This window comes from Acinonyx jubatus, chromosome B1 (assembly GCF_027475565.1).
Source record: "Acinonyx jubatus isolate Ajub_Pintada_27869175 chromosome B1, VMU_Ajub_asm_v1.0, whole genome shotgun sequence".
In the NCBI taxonomy this organism is placed as follows: Eukaryota; Metazoa; Chordata; class Mammalia; order Carnivora; family Felidae; genus Acinonyx; species Acinonyx jubatus.
Window position 1 is genome coordinate 38,417,612 of NC_069382.1, and position 14,382 is coordinate 38,431,993.

Sequence of the window (14,382 nt, forward strand, 5' to 3'; positions counted from 1 at the left end):
GTCCTTATATATATATTTATATAGTGCAATTATTTATATATTATTTATATAAATATTTAAATATTTATATAGTCCTGCTAATGAAATAATATCTTCAAAGTTGTCTTGATCTCTATCCAAACTCAGAATAAAACTAAAAAACTAACCTAACTGTTCTTTGCAAAGAACTCAGAATCGACCAAACTGAGGTCTTGCCACTATAACTAAGGTCCCTGCATCAGTATCACATCAATGTCCAGGGTGTTGGATGCTTTTCTGGCATCATGAAGCCAATGAACTAGAAAGATGCTCTTCCCAGAGGGAGTAGATAGTAGCTGAATCATCAGAAGGCACTTTCCTAGAAATACCTGACAGTGATTTTCCAAAAATATCTTCTGAAAACTCACTAGTGCCTCAAAGTAGACTCTCCTGGTACTTTTACATCCAAGAATATAAGAGATACAGAAAGATATCCTGCATCTAACTGGCTAAAAAATATGTTAGCCAAAGAGGTGAAGGTTCCATGATGCCAAAGGATGAATAATAAAAATAAAAGCACTGTTTTGCTGAAAGTCTGTTCATCACTTGCTGGGGTATTTTTTAATATATAATTTTTTTTCATTTTAGAGAGAGAGAAAGCGTGAGCAGGGGAGAGGGGCAGAGGGAGAAAGAGAAAGAATTCCAAGCAGGCTCCACATTCAGTGGTGAGCCCAATGTGGCTTCAATCCCATGTCCCTGGAATCATGACCTGAGCCGAAATTAAGAGTCGGTGGCTCAACCGACTGAGTCATCCAGGTGCCCCACTTGCTGGGTTTTCTGAAGTTTAACATAACTTGTACCCAAATAAGAGACAGAAGTAAAATCTCTTACTCTTTATTTATGGAGTAAGCCTGGTCATTTGGAATCAGAAATGCAGCTAGGTATTTAGCAGAATACAGTATAATATACTTTAGGGACTTTCACTTAATTCAAGAATAATAATTTTAGGGGTTCCTGGATAGCTCAGTCAGTTGGTTAAGTGTCCAACTTTGGCCTAGGCCATGATCTCACTGTTCCAGAGTTCAAGCCCCACGTCAGGTTCTGTGCTGACAGCTCAGAGCCTGGAGCCTGCTTCAGATTCTGTGTCTCCCTCTCTCCCTACCCCTCCCCCATTCATGCTTGTTATCTCTCTCTCAAAAATAAACAAACACTAAAAAAAATTTAAACAAAAGAAAAATAATTTTAAAACTCCTAGGAAAAAGAGAGATAGATCACCAATATGTATAATAAATTTTAACTAGTAAGTACTACTGAGAAGTGAAGAAAAGAGCAAGATTACATAAAGAGGAAGCAGGACAGGACAGCAGCTGCCTGACCCTGAAGGACTGGGATGCGTTCCCAGAGTGATCTGATGGTGGGCGAAGTGGGGAGAGCAGCTACATTTTCCAAGCACTATATTAAAAAATTCATATGTATGATATAACATATTGCCCACACCAACTCTGTGAGGCTGAAAGTCTGGAAGTAGACCGTCATAGGACAGAGTATTAAATGTTTCAGATAAATAGTGCTCTGGAGTATATTCCAATCAAACCATAATCAACACTAATCACTGTTTTTAAGTTTATTTATTTATTTTGAGAGAGAGATTAAGAGTGCAAGATGGGGAGGGACAAAGGGAAAGGGTAAATGAATCAATCCCAAGCAGGACCTGCGCTGTCAGCACAGAGCCCAAAGCAGGGCTCAAATCCACAAACCATGAGATTGTGACCTGAGCCGAAATCAAGGGTGAGACATTTAACTGACTGAGCCACCCAGGCACCCCTCAACATTAATCATTTAAAATTAGAAGAGCCAAATTTCCCATTTCATTACAACTGGATTTTTCCTCTAGAAAGGCAAATTTGAGTTCCAATAATTCTGGCACTTCTTTCTAATGCTTAATAAATATTAGAGAATAAATTAGACAATAATAATAAGTTATTAGAATAAATAAATGTGTGAATAATAAAGCTACTTTGTCACAAATTCCAATGTTGAATATCAAATGAACCATGATTCCGAATTCATGATTCACGACAAACTAAAAAAAGTGTTACCTTTTCAATATATTCCAAAAACTTGTTACTGTTAGTTTTCTCAAATATTAATTTTTAAAAATATTTTGTGACATACATTAAAAATTTATACATGCATGGGGCGCCTGGGTGGCTCAGTCAGTTAAGCGTCTGACTTCGGCTCAGGTCCTGATCTCCCAGTTCATGAGTTGGAGCCCCGCATTGGGGTCTGTGCTGACAGCTCATAGAGCCTGCTTCAGTTTCTGTGTCTCCCTCTCTCTCTCTCTGCCCCTCCCCTGCTCACACTCTGTCTCTCCCTCCCTCTCTCTCTCTCTCTCTCTCTCTCAAAAATAAACATTAAAAACAATTCATACATGCAAATATACTTTTATGTAAATTTATTTTAGTTTTATCAAAATAATACATGCACATAATTTAAAAATCAAATGGTACTACAAGACTGGCAATTAAAAATAGCTGTCCTTTGCCTTCCCCATCCTCCTACCCGTAAGTCCCAATGACCAAAGGCAATCACTTTCAACCCTTCTGGTTGTTTCCTTCAGTATTTACCTTCATATTTTAGCTAATATTCTTCAACTGCTATTTCTTACCCATTTTTAAGGTCTATTGGCTTCCTACTTTAGAAGATGAAGATTTGGCTTCACACATACTTCACACCTCCCATACATAGTTCCTCTGCCCCCTCACAAAAGTCTACTCAATTTAACTATACCACAATTTCTGGTTACAAAAATACTATTTGCATTACATTACTACATCTGTTTAAATATTGTTTATAATTGAGCACAATAGTGTACTACAATTATATTTCATTTCTGCTACAACTTTTTGTTATTCCTGTTGTTAATAATTACCTCAATTTTTCAGTTGCTTACTTATTTTTTAATATATCTAACTCTAGGATAGAACTAGAAAATTTGTCCCATCACAGATAAACACCTTAGGTGATCTTTCTTCTTACTGTTTGTTCCCATCTCCCCTGGCCCCTCCATCCTCCTGTCCAATCTAGAAACACTGTCTTCCAGATCTAATCAATGATACCAGGTGTCACCCTGGAATTTCTCTTTACCTCCCATCATGGAACATCCTTCACTTTCCCCTAGTTCCTGCATAATTTTTGGTTTATTCTCTCAACTTGGTAGGGCACCTCCTCCAGGAACTACCCAAGAAAACACGCATGAGAGACCAATTTTTGAGACTTTGCATATCTGTCTGAAAATAGTCTTATTTCACGCTTACATTTGGTTGACAATTTGGCCAGGTACAGGATTCCAGATTAGAGGCTATTACTTTCCTTCAGATTTGGAAGGTATTTATACAAAGATTCACTATTGCAGTTGAGAGGTCAGATACTAGCCTGCTTCCTGAGCCTCTGTATGTGACCTACTTTTTTCTCTGTGAAAACTGTTAGAAAAAAAAAATTTTTAATTCACTTTATCAGATGTGTCTTTGAAATGTTTTTTTTTTTCATTCATCGTGCTGGGCACTTAATGTACCCTTTCCATATGGAAATTTATGTCCCTAGACTTTGGAAAAGTATTCTTTAACATTCTTCTATAAATTTTTCCCCTGCATTTTCTCCATTTTCTTTCTAAAACTCTTATTAGTCAGATTTTGGACTTCCTAAAAGAAGCCTCTTATTTCCTCCTGTTTTTTCTCATGTTTTCCATCTCTGTCTTTTCATTCTATTTTCTGGGCAGTGTCATCAACATTCCAAATTTTCACTGAATTTTAACTTGTGCTATCATATTTTTATTTCCAAGCCTTCTTTCATAAATCTTCTCTGATCTCTTGAAGAATATCAATTATAATTATTTGAGGTGTTTTTCCCCTCTCTGCTTTTCCCTGTTTCCTCTAAGCCTCTTTTCTTAGTTGCTTATTTGTTTTTATTCCATTTGTTCATGTTACAGATGGCCCTCAAGTATGTATTTGATATATGTATGTAATCAAATATGTATGTATTTGTCTACTGTGAGGTGTCAAAAGCTGAACTTACATGGCATGATTGGCGTGGGAGTGATCCAGCCATTTTATGGGAGGCCTCCAAAAGTCTTTCCTCTTCAATCGGTCAGTTTCCCAGCAAAGAATCCTCAAATCCTCTAATCCAGGCATGGAGAACTATGAGCCTGGTATCTGTTCTGGGTGCCGAGAAAGGAAATAGCACCTTTCCATATGTAGATATTTACATAAGACTCCTGTTTTCCCTAAGGTATCTTATCCATACTGTCGTCTATATCTGCTATTTCCAAGTCCAAAGCTTCTCTGACTTAAGTTCCCTAGAAAATATATCTACCAGGGTATTTGTCCAGCCACTTGGGATGAAAGAGGTCTAACTACTCCTTATTTGGGCTTTCTATCCAACACCAGTTTTTAGCCTCAACCTTCACACCTGTATTCTGGCATAACTTGTGGTTCCAAGTGTGGTTCCAAGTTTCTGGTCCTGACCACAAATCAACCTCTTCAGGCTAGCTTCCCTGCTCTGTGGGCACTTGGCCTTCAGTATTCTCTCCTCTGCTAATTCAATTCCTATTTATCCATTGCCTTCCATCTTTCAAAAATTTGTTGATATCCCTCATCCACCAAGCCTCATCTCCCATTTTCTTTGTCCATGTGGATTTACACCTTTTTTATTTGTTACCTATTATTTTGGGTGGTCTCTGAAGTAGAGATAAACAAGTGTGTTCAAACTGCCATGTATAGCCATAAGTTCAAAAATCTTTTCATCACACATAACAAAATTCAGGTTAGAAGTCTTGTTTAAGAGAATAGCATTTGGTCATACCTTGGCAAATGTATTAGGTTCAATTTTTGAGGCTATAAATCATAACTTATAGACGACATGGAGAAAACTCTGATGGATAAAAAGCAGTAATTAGAGGACTGGGAAACTGACTTAAAAGAAGGACCTAAACAAACATATTTGAATATACCATGAAAAGAGGCTGGTGGGGGATTTAGTAATCAAGTAGATGATGGATTAGTATAGACACAAGATGGTTGGCCCAATTTCTTTGTTTCCATTTGAAACAGAGTAAGAAAATGGACTTAAGACATAGCATAAGGAAAACTCACTGACAGTGAAGTATACTAAATATTACCAGGAGAGGGTGTGGAAGTTTCTTTTCCAGAATTATATTAAAAGTGAGAACAGTCCACTTCTTAGAGGTAAAAATTCTGGACTAGATGACATCTTAAATTCCTTCCAGCTGTATGCTTTTTTTCTTTCCAATAGACCTGTATGCAGAAAATAATACTGCTATGCCAAGCTGCTTCTTTTTTTCCCCCTAATAGAAATATTCCTCTTGGAATAGCTAAAGCAAGTTCAGTTCAGCTTCAAGATTCACACTTGCAAGTTCCAATACTTTTTTAGTGAAATTAGAGATTGACTTGCTATACATTAAAAGCATGACTACATTTAAAATGTGGGTAGCACTTCAATATTGAGACAAACATTAGTATTGCTAAAGTGTTAGATTTTGTTTTACAGTAAGCCACACTTTAAAAAAGTATTAGTTTCACCTTATAAAATGACTCATAAAAATACAGTCAAACTACAGTCAAACAGAATGCTTATCAGAAGATAAAAGTACTTGTTATTTCCTATGCACCTTTGAAAATGCGCTGACCCAGAGCATGATGGTGGCTAGTAAGGGGCCACCTTACTAGCACACATTGTGTGCTTGATTTTTATGTTTTCATTGTTAAAGACATATGGGTTGGTGTCTATTTTTGTTTTTAGTACAGAGATTTGAGCCTGACCTCACACCATATACAAGAGTCTACTCCAGATAGGCTGAAGACCTAAATATGTGAGACAAAACAAACCATTTAGGAAAAAAGAGCAAGACCACTGATTAAGAAACAATTTCTTAAATAAGATAGAAAAAGCACCAACCACAAATACTGATCAATAAAATTTTTTAAATCTGTTTATTAAAAGATATCCTAAAAGAAGTAAACAGGCAAGTCACAGAGAGGTAGAAGATGTTTGCAACATATATAAAGGACAAATAATTTGAATCCAAAACACACTTTTAAAGAAATCCCACAGATCAAAAAGGAAAAGGTAACCTAACAGCAAAGAAGATACCAAGGGCCAACTGACATGTAAAAATGAGTTCAACTTCATTAGTCATTTGAAAAATGTAAACAAAACTATAATAAGATGCCACTCTATGCTCATCAGAATAATATTTTTTAACCAGACAATATGTTACATAAATTGGTGCAGTTCCTTTAGAAAACTGACAGTATCTAATAAAGTTGGAAGATATACATGCTCTATGGCCATCAGTTGCACTCCTCAATATATACCTAGCAGAAATAGGAGTACATATTTATCAGGATACCTGTATAAGAATGTTTCAAGCAGCATTCTTTATAATAGTGTAAAATTAGAAACAACTCAAATGTCCATGAATTGTAGACTGGCCAAATAAATTATCATATATTCATTTGGTGGAATATTTTACAGCAATGAAAATGAAGGAACTACGCTACATGTAACCATGATTATGAATCTCATAAAAATGAAGTTAAGCAAAAGAAGCCAGGCACAAAGGAATAACTCCACTTAAATATGATTCTGTATTATGATTCCATTTAAATTAAGTTTTAAAACGTCATTAGGAAACCATACTTAGGAGGTGAAACTACAAATAAATCCAAGAATAGTGGTCAAATCTGGATAGTGGTCATGTTGGGGTGAGCTGGGGCACTGTGATTGGGAAGGGATACTGCAGAGCTTCTGCCCAACTGGCAGGATCCTGTTTATTGATCTTAACAGCAGGCTACATATATTATTTGCTTTAAATAATTCTGCTGTCTGTACATTTATGTTGTTACATGTTTTACTAGATTTTATTTCAAAATATAAATACTTTAGGAAAACAAACAAAGCATACATAAAGCAGATACTCTGGCTCCTTATCCCACACAAAATAACTAATGTTAACAATTTGGTGTGTATCCTTACAGATGCACCTGCATGCTTTCTTATAACTTAAAAAAGAAAAACTACTAAAAAAATATTGAGAAGGAATCCAAAATGGAATAATTCAATACCAAATCCATTGCAAAAGTGTTACAGTGAGATGTCAACGTACCTCCTTCTCATCTGAGTGAACACAAATTTTAGTGAGACTCCTAGAACTCATAAGCAAGGTCACAGGATACAAGATTAATAGACAAAAGTCAATTACTTTCCTATATACAAGCAATGAACAAGTGGAATTTGAAATTAAAAACACAATACCACTTACATTAGTGCTCCAAAACATAAAATACATAGGTATAAATCTAACAAAATATGTAAAAGATCTACATGAGGAAACCTACAAAACTCTGATGAATGAAATCAAAGAGTTAAATAAATGGAAACATATGTTACATTTATGGATAGGAAGACTCAATATTGTCAGGATGTCACTTCTTCCCAACTTGATCTATAAACTTAACGCAATTTCAATAAAAATCCCAGAAAATTATTTTTGTGATATTGACAAACTGATTGTAAAGTTTATAAGACAGAGGCAAAAGACCCAAAATAGCCACAATGATATTGAAGGAAAAAAACAAAGTTGGAAGAATGACACTACCCGACTTCAAGACTTAGCATAAAGCTACAGTAATCAAGATAGTGTGGGATTGGTGAAAGAATAAACAACTAGGTCAATGAAAGAGAATAAAGAGCCCAGAAACAGGCTCACATAAATATTGGCAACTGATCTCTGACAGAGGAGTAAAGGCAATACAATGAAGAGAGTCTTTTCAATAAATGGTGCCAGAACACCCAGACATCCACATGCAAAAGATGAATCCAGACACACCCTTCACAAAAATTAACTCGAAATGGATCACAGACCTAAATGCACAATGCAAAAACTGTAAAACTCCTCAAAGGAGAAAACTTGGGTTTGACTATGACTTTTTAGATACAACTCCAAGGGCACAATCCATAAAAGAAATAGTTGATGAACTAGACATCATTAAAGTTAGAAACTTCTGTTCCACTAAAGACAATGTCAACAAAATGAGAAGACAAGCCACAGGCTGGGGAAAAAAAATTTTAACTCAACAAGAAAACTAAAAAATCTGATAACCAAGTGGGCCAAAGACCTTAACAGACACCTTGCCAAAAAAGATATACAGATGGCAAATAAGCATATGAAAAGATGTTCTACATCATATGTCATCAGAGAAATGCAAATTAAAAGAAGGTATTACTACCCATGTGTAAAAATGGCCATAATCCCAAACACTGACAACACCAAATGATGGAGAGGAACAGGAACTCCCATTCAATGCTGGAGGTTATGCAAAATGGTATAGCCACTTTGGAACACAGTTTGATTGTTTCTTACAAAAATAAACATACTCTTATCACAATATCCAGTAACAGTGCTCCTTGGTATTAAGCAAAAGAGTTGAAAACTTATGTCCACGTAAAAGCTTGCACATGGATAGATACAGATGTTTTATTCATAACTGCCAGAACTGGGAAGCAACTGAGATGTCCTTCAGTAGGTAAATGGAAAAACAAATGTCTACACAATGGAGTATTACACAGCACTGAAAAGAAATGTGGTATCGAGCCATGAAAAGACATAGAGGAAACTTAAATATATATTACAAAGTGAAAGAAGCCAATCTGAAAAGGCTACATACTGTAGTATGATTCCAACTATATGATGTTCTAGTAAAAATATGAATATAATTAAGAGATCTCTACATGGGAGGATGGATGCTGAGGGATAAACAGGTGGAGCACAGAAGATTTATGGGCAGTGAAAATTGTATGAAAAAAATAATCTGTATCATACTATAAAGATACATACACGAATCACTATACATTTGTCAAAACCCACAGAATGTATAATGCCAAGAGTGAACCCTAATGCAAACTGTAGACTTTGGGTGATAAGAAAGCATCAATGTAGGTTCATCAGTTGTACCACATGTACCACTCTGATGGGGATGTTGACAATGGGAAAGACTATGCCTGTATGGGGATAGAGGGTATATGGGAAATCTCTGTACGTTTAAGAAGAAGTCTTTAAAATGTAATTATTCTTCTCAGCTGAGAAAATATTGCATCCATAAAATAAGTACAGGATGTTATGGAGAAATAATAATCACAGAATAAGAAAGGAATACACACACAACAAATTTTTTTAAAAAATCAATAGAAGGTCGGAAGATAAAACAGAGAAAACCTTCCAGAATACCAAGAAAAAAAAAGAAAGAAAATACAGGCATCTAAAAAATAATTTCTAGTTTGTCCACTTGTCCATCATCTAACAGGAGTCCTAGAAAGAGTGAACAGAGAAATCAGGAGAAAATTAGGAAAGGAATAGTGGAAAATAAACGAAATTTTGAAAATTGCACATGTGAATAAAAGATGGGGCAATTTCAGAACTTCACAGCAAAAGAGATTATTGTCACGGCTTCCAAAGAGAAAGCGTAGATCACCTGTAAAGGAAGGCTAATTAGATGTATATGAGTCTTATCAGCACACTGGAGACTAAAATGAAGCAATGTCTGAAAGCTCTGAAGGAAAATAAATGTATTGATTTGTCAAACAAGTGGTATCAGTTTGGGTAACTATAAAGTCAGTGCACATGACAGAAGAAGATGGGGAGCAGAAAGAGGGAGAGGAACTAATGGGAAAGGTGGATGTGCTAAGATCTTCACTCTGTAGGTCCAGGACCAAGTGATTCCCTCTAAAGGTGATGAAGCAAGATATAAAATTGTAACTATATTGCCTAAATTACATAAATAGAGAAACTAAGAATTGTGATCCAACTATGTTGCATGAGGGGGGATGGAAAAGTGTGGCAGGAAACAAGTAGCCACCGTCCAAAACTGATAAGTGAGGAGATAACCACGTAACCACAGAACTTAAATATATGACAATAATTACCAAAAGAGGCAGTTACAGGAGTTAAAAGTGGTTTCCTCTGGCAAGAACCCATGGGTGTGGAGAGGAGTGAGGCCAAGGAAAGGATTGCTTTTATTCTAAGGCATTCTGTACTACTTGACTTTTTAACCATGGGCATGAATTACTTGGATAAAAAATCAAAAATTAAACTTTATTATAAAACATATTTATGACTTGGTTATTGATCTGTTGTTGCAGGGAAGGTTGTGTGACTGGGAGATGGATGGTGGGGGCACCAGCCAAGACAGCACTCAGGGAGAGAGTGGACTGTGAGACAAAGGGAAGAGTCTGGTTGAGAACCTGCAGAGTTTGAGGTCCCTGTGGCAGGAAGAAATGACTAACTAGACTGGGGTATGCCGATCAAAAGCTTAAGGGAGAGGTTTGGGCTGGAGGTAACAGTTTGACAGCCATCTGTTTGCAGGTTAAAGTTACGATTATGAGGGAGGCTTCGTGAAAGGAATGTGAGGTGGGCTTAAGGGGTGGGCCAAGGAGGAAACCCTAGAGAACATTTATGTCCAATGGAGGGGGAGCCTGCAAGAGAGGACCTGGAGTGTGCGGTGGGATGGACACTTGTTGGTTTGTCACTTTCTGCCTTCAGAAACTATCAGATGTAATAGAGAGGTCCACCTTAAAGGGCCTAACTCCCAAATTTTCAAGATTTCATGCACTGCCCATAAGTACTCTCTGACCTAAGAGGTCTAACCACGAGACGGAAGCATAATTCCCCCATACCTAATAACGAACTAAAACCAACCCTGCCACTGGCTCAACTGGAAACATCTACAAGCATTCAAGTGCATCTCTGCAGTCAAGATGCTGGCTAGCACTCCTGACTAGACACTTCAGACTGTACTTGGCATATTACAGGTGGTTAGGTTCCAGGGCATTAGGAAGATCTGCTCACAAAATGAAAATATATGGGTTCTGCCTAAGAATATGATATGTCCTTTTTGTGGGAAATAGTGAACCTGATATGTAAACTAATGCACTTCTGTGGAAACACACCAACTCCATTCTGCCCGTTGGTAATTCAGCAGTAGGGGAGAGTCACAGAAATTGAAGAAGTAGAATGCTCATCTTCATTTTGCCTCTGAAGTCCCATTTTATTTTTTTTTAATGTCTATTTATTTTTGAGAGAGAGAGAGAGAGAGAGAGAGTGGGGAAGGGACAAAGAGACAGGAGGACAGAGGATCTGAAGCAGGCTCTATACCAACAGTGGAGAGCCCGACGCTAGGCTCAAACCCACAAACTGCAAGATCATGACCTGAGCTCAAGTCTGACGCTCAACCAACTGAGCCACTGAGGAGGGTGCCTGGGTGGTTCAGGCAGTTGGGCACCCGACTCTTGATTTCGGCTCAGGTCATAACTCACAGTTTGTGGGTTTGAGCTCCATGTCAGGCTCCAGGCTGGCAGTGTGGAGACTGCCTGGGATTCTCTCTCTCTCACTCTCTCCCTGCCCCTCCCTTGCTCACTCTCTCTCTCCCTCTCAAAATAAATAAACTTAAAAAAATAAAAATAAATAAAAACAGTCAACTGGAATGTGTATTCTGTGGTATATTTTTCCCTCAAACATAAGAACAATAAAACACTGAAAGTTATGATAATAAGCATGAGCAGCGTCCTGCATTTACAAACTACGTGAAAAGGAATATTTTATTAGTGAATGAAATCATAATTTAACATGGATTCTGTTCCTTTCATGCTAGAAGGGGGGGAAAGGCAACGATCAATATTCACGAAATCCAATGGATCTGCCTTTGGCGTCAATTCAGAGTCAAGATTCAGGGTCACTGCACCACAGCGAAGGAGACTGCTCTCTGATAGTGTTGTTCTCTAGTCCACTTAACAAGCTGGCACAATCGGAACTCTGCATTATTGAGACTGTTCTGTATGCAAGCTCCTATCTGCTGCAAGCAGACACAAACTAATAGATTCTCTTTTTTTCTAGGATAATTTCTTTAGTGCCAACACGCAGAGCTACAATAGTCATATTAATGCACCAACTACCTTGAAGCAAATCTAATCTCAAAAAGACTTAGCAATTGTCAGGTCAGTGCAAAGATTAAAGTAAAACATTATGAAGTTTCCAGATATAAACTAAAATTGAACCAGGTGCAGACACTTAAAGTAAATCAGCTACAAAGTCAGTGACACCTGTGGGCAGGTGCGCTGTAAACAGACCTTATATCACCACAGATGAAAATGATCATCTGCCCAGAAAAAGTCTTAAACCGTCACTTGAACATCCTTCAGAAAAGAAAACTAAAATTAAATCCTGGAAAAGCATTCTCATATGGTCTAGTCCAGTGAAAGGGAACAGGCAAAATTGTTGAGGTGCCTACGATTTCCCTTATGTCTTCTACAAATCTCATTGCTCTATCTTTAAAATATATCAGGCAGCCACCAAGTGGTCACTATTTTACTCCCTAATCACAATTCCCTGCCTCCTTGGTCTCTTACTATGAAACTGCAGGAGCCTCACCACTGTCCCTCTTCCTTTCTAGTCTCTCTTCAACTATCCTACACCAGTCAGAGTGTACCTTTCAAAACTGAATGCAGACTGTGTTATTTTTCCTGATCACGACTCTCCACTGTCTTCCTGCACACTTAGAATAAATCTCAGAGTCCTTACCATGGCCCCCAGCCATGACCTGGCACCCAGCCTCATGCCGCACCTCACATTCACCACTCTCCCCTTCTTACCTGCTTTAGCCACAGTGACTTCCTTGCTGTTCTGGGAACACACCCAACACGAGACATTTCTTTTTCTAAAACATTCTGGGGCTTACCCCTCATTTCATTCAGGTTTTGCTAAAAGGTCATATCCTCAGTGAGACATTTCTTGACCACCCTACCCTAAACAGCATCCCCCTGTCATCTCTATTCCCTTTCCTTGCTTTATTTTTCTTCTTGCCAATTCTCAATGCCTGTTATTTTATTACATAGGTCTTTGTTGTTGCCAGTTTCCTACTTTGGAATATAAATGCCATGAAGGAAGGACTTCAGTTGTTCACCACTATATCCCCAGTATGTAGAATAGTATCTCACACATACTAGATACTCAATAAATTTGTGTTGAATAAAGGAATGAATAAAGAAAAAATATAGTCCCAACTCTAATAATAAGTGCCTTTCTGATCTTAGGCAAATCCCTGGTCTCATCTCTGGGACAAGGAACTTAGATTCCATGGTTGCTAATATCTCCTCACATTCTAAAACTCTAGTATTTCTTTAATCAGCTTATTACCACCACAAATGGAAAGCTAACATTTGATTAGTATATATCATGTTTCCTACAAATGATATTAATACCTCAGGTGTACATTAAAACTACTAAAACACACACACACACACACACACACACACACACCCCTGTATAGCTCACTCCTGTGAGGCAAGAACCCTTTTCTCAGGTTGACTGCTTGGCTCTTTTCGCTTCCCACCACTATCTGAGAAATTTGGTTTTTTCAATAATTAGGGATCCAAGAGTCCCTGTAGCTAAGTAAGTAAGTTATAGCATCAGGGTTTCCAGGTGGTTTCTGAACATTCCTATTTTCTTTAAATGTTTATTTATTTATTTTTGAGAGAGAGCAAGCACACAAGTGGGGGGAAGAGGCAGAGAGAGAGAGGGAGACACAGAATCTGAAGCAGGCTCCAGGCTCCAAGCAGTCAGTACAGAGTCCAACGCGGGGCTCGAACCCGTGAAGTATGAGAACGTGACCAGAGTCAAAGTCAGACGCTCAACTGACTGAGCCACCCAGGCACCCTGAGAACATTCTTGAAAAAAGAATATGTAAATGCAGAAAAAAGGAATATGTATAATTTAGAAAGTTAATTAACATCAGTCAAAATTATATATTTTACACCATGTGGCTTTCATATAGATTTTACTCTGAACTTGCAACACTTGTCTTTAGATTCTAAAACTGAGAACTATTTTTAGAAACTTCACTACTCAATTATCGACTCAATATTCAAATTATTAGTTTCATGGTTATCTAAGACAAGAAATTTTTTTCCATACTGACATTTAATTTAGAGAATGAAATGGAATAATGAGCACATTTTAAATCTAATTCTCAAAAAAAAATTGCTTTATCAAAAAATAAGGGCATTACATATATGTCACCAACATTCTTGTCAAGATATTTTGAAATGAATTTTTTTTCCATGAAACAATTTACATAAAGGAATTTTCTCATTAGTCACCAAACCAAAACATTCTGAACATGATTTGAAATTTTCCAGAGGAAATCAGTTTCCAAGTATTTGATATTCCTTGACCTACCTGCAATGGGTAAATAGTTCTGTTTCAATGCAACTGTGCCTTCTACATCAAAAAAAACACAAAACTTAATTTTTATTCCTCAGAGAATTTCAGAATGAAATTGAAATATTTCAATGGCT

General features: G+C 37.2%; 1 protein-coding gene across 21 annotated transcripts in view; it reads right to left on the bottom strand.

Annotated features, from left to right (window-relative positions):
* The window catches only part of CSGALNACT1 (chondroitin sulfate N-acetylgalactosaminyltransferase 1), a 341,281-nt gene that overhangs the window by 127,758 nt on the left and 199,141 nt on the right, over positions 1-14,382 (bottom strand). Inside the window, exon 1 of one of the 21 annotated variants that reach the window (XM_053216489.1) lies at positions 5,135-5,270. The exons of the other annotated variants lie outside the window; for them this stretch is intronic. The gene's annotated coding sequence lies outside the window, so the exon portion shown is untranslated. Of the gene's footprint in view, positions 1-5,134; positions 5,271-14,382 lie in introns of those variants that run through there. 21 annotated transcript variants of the gene reach the window in all.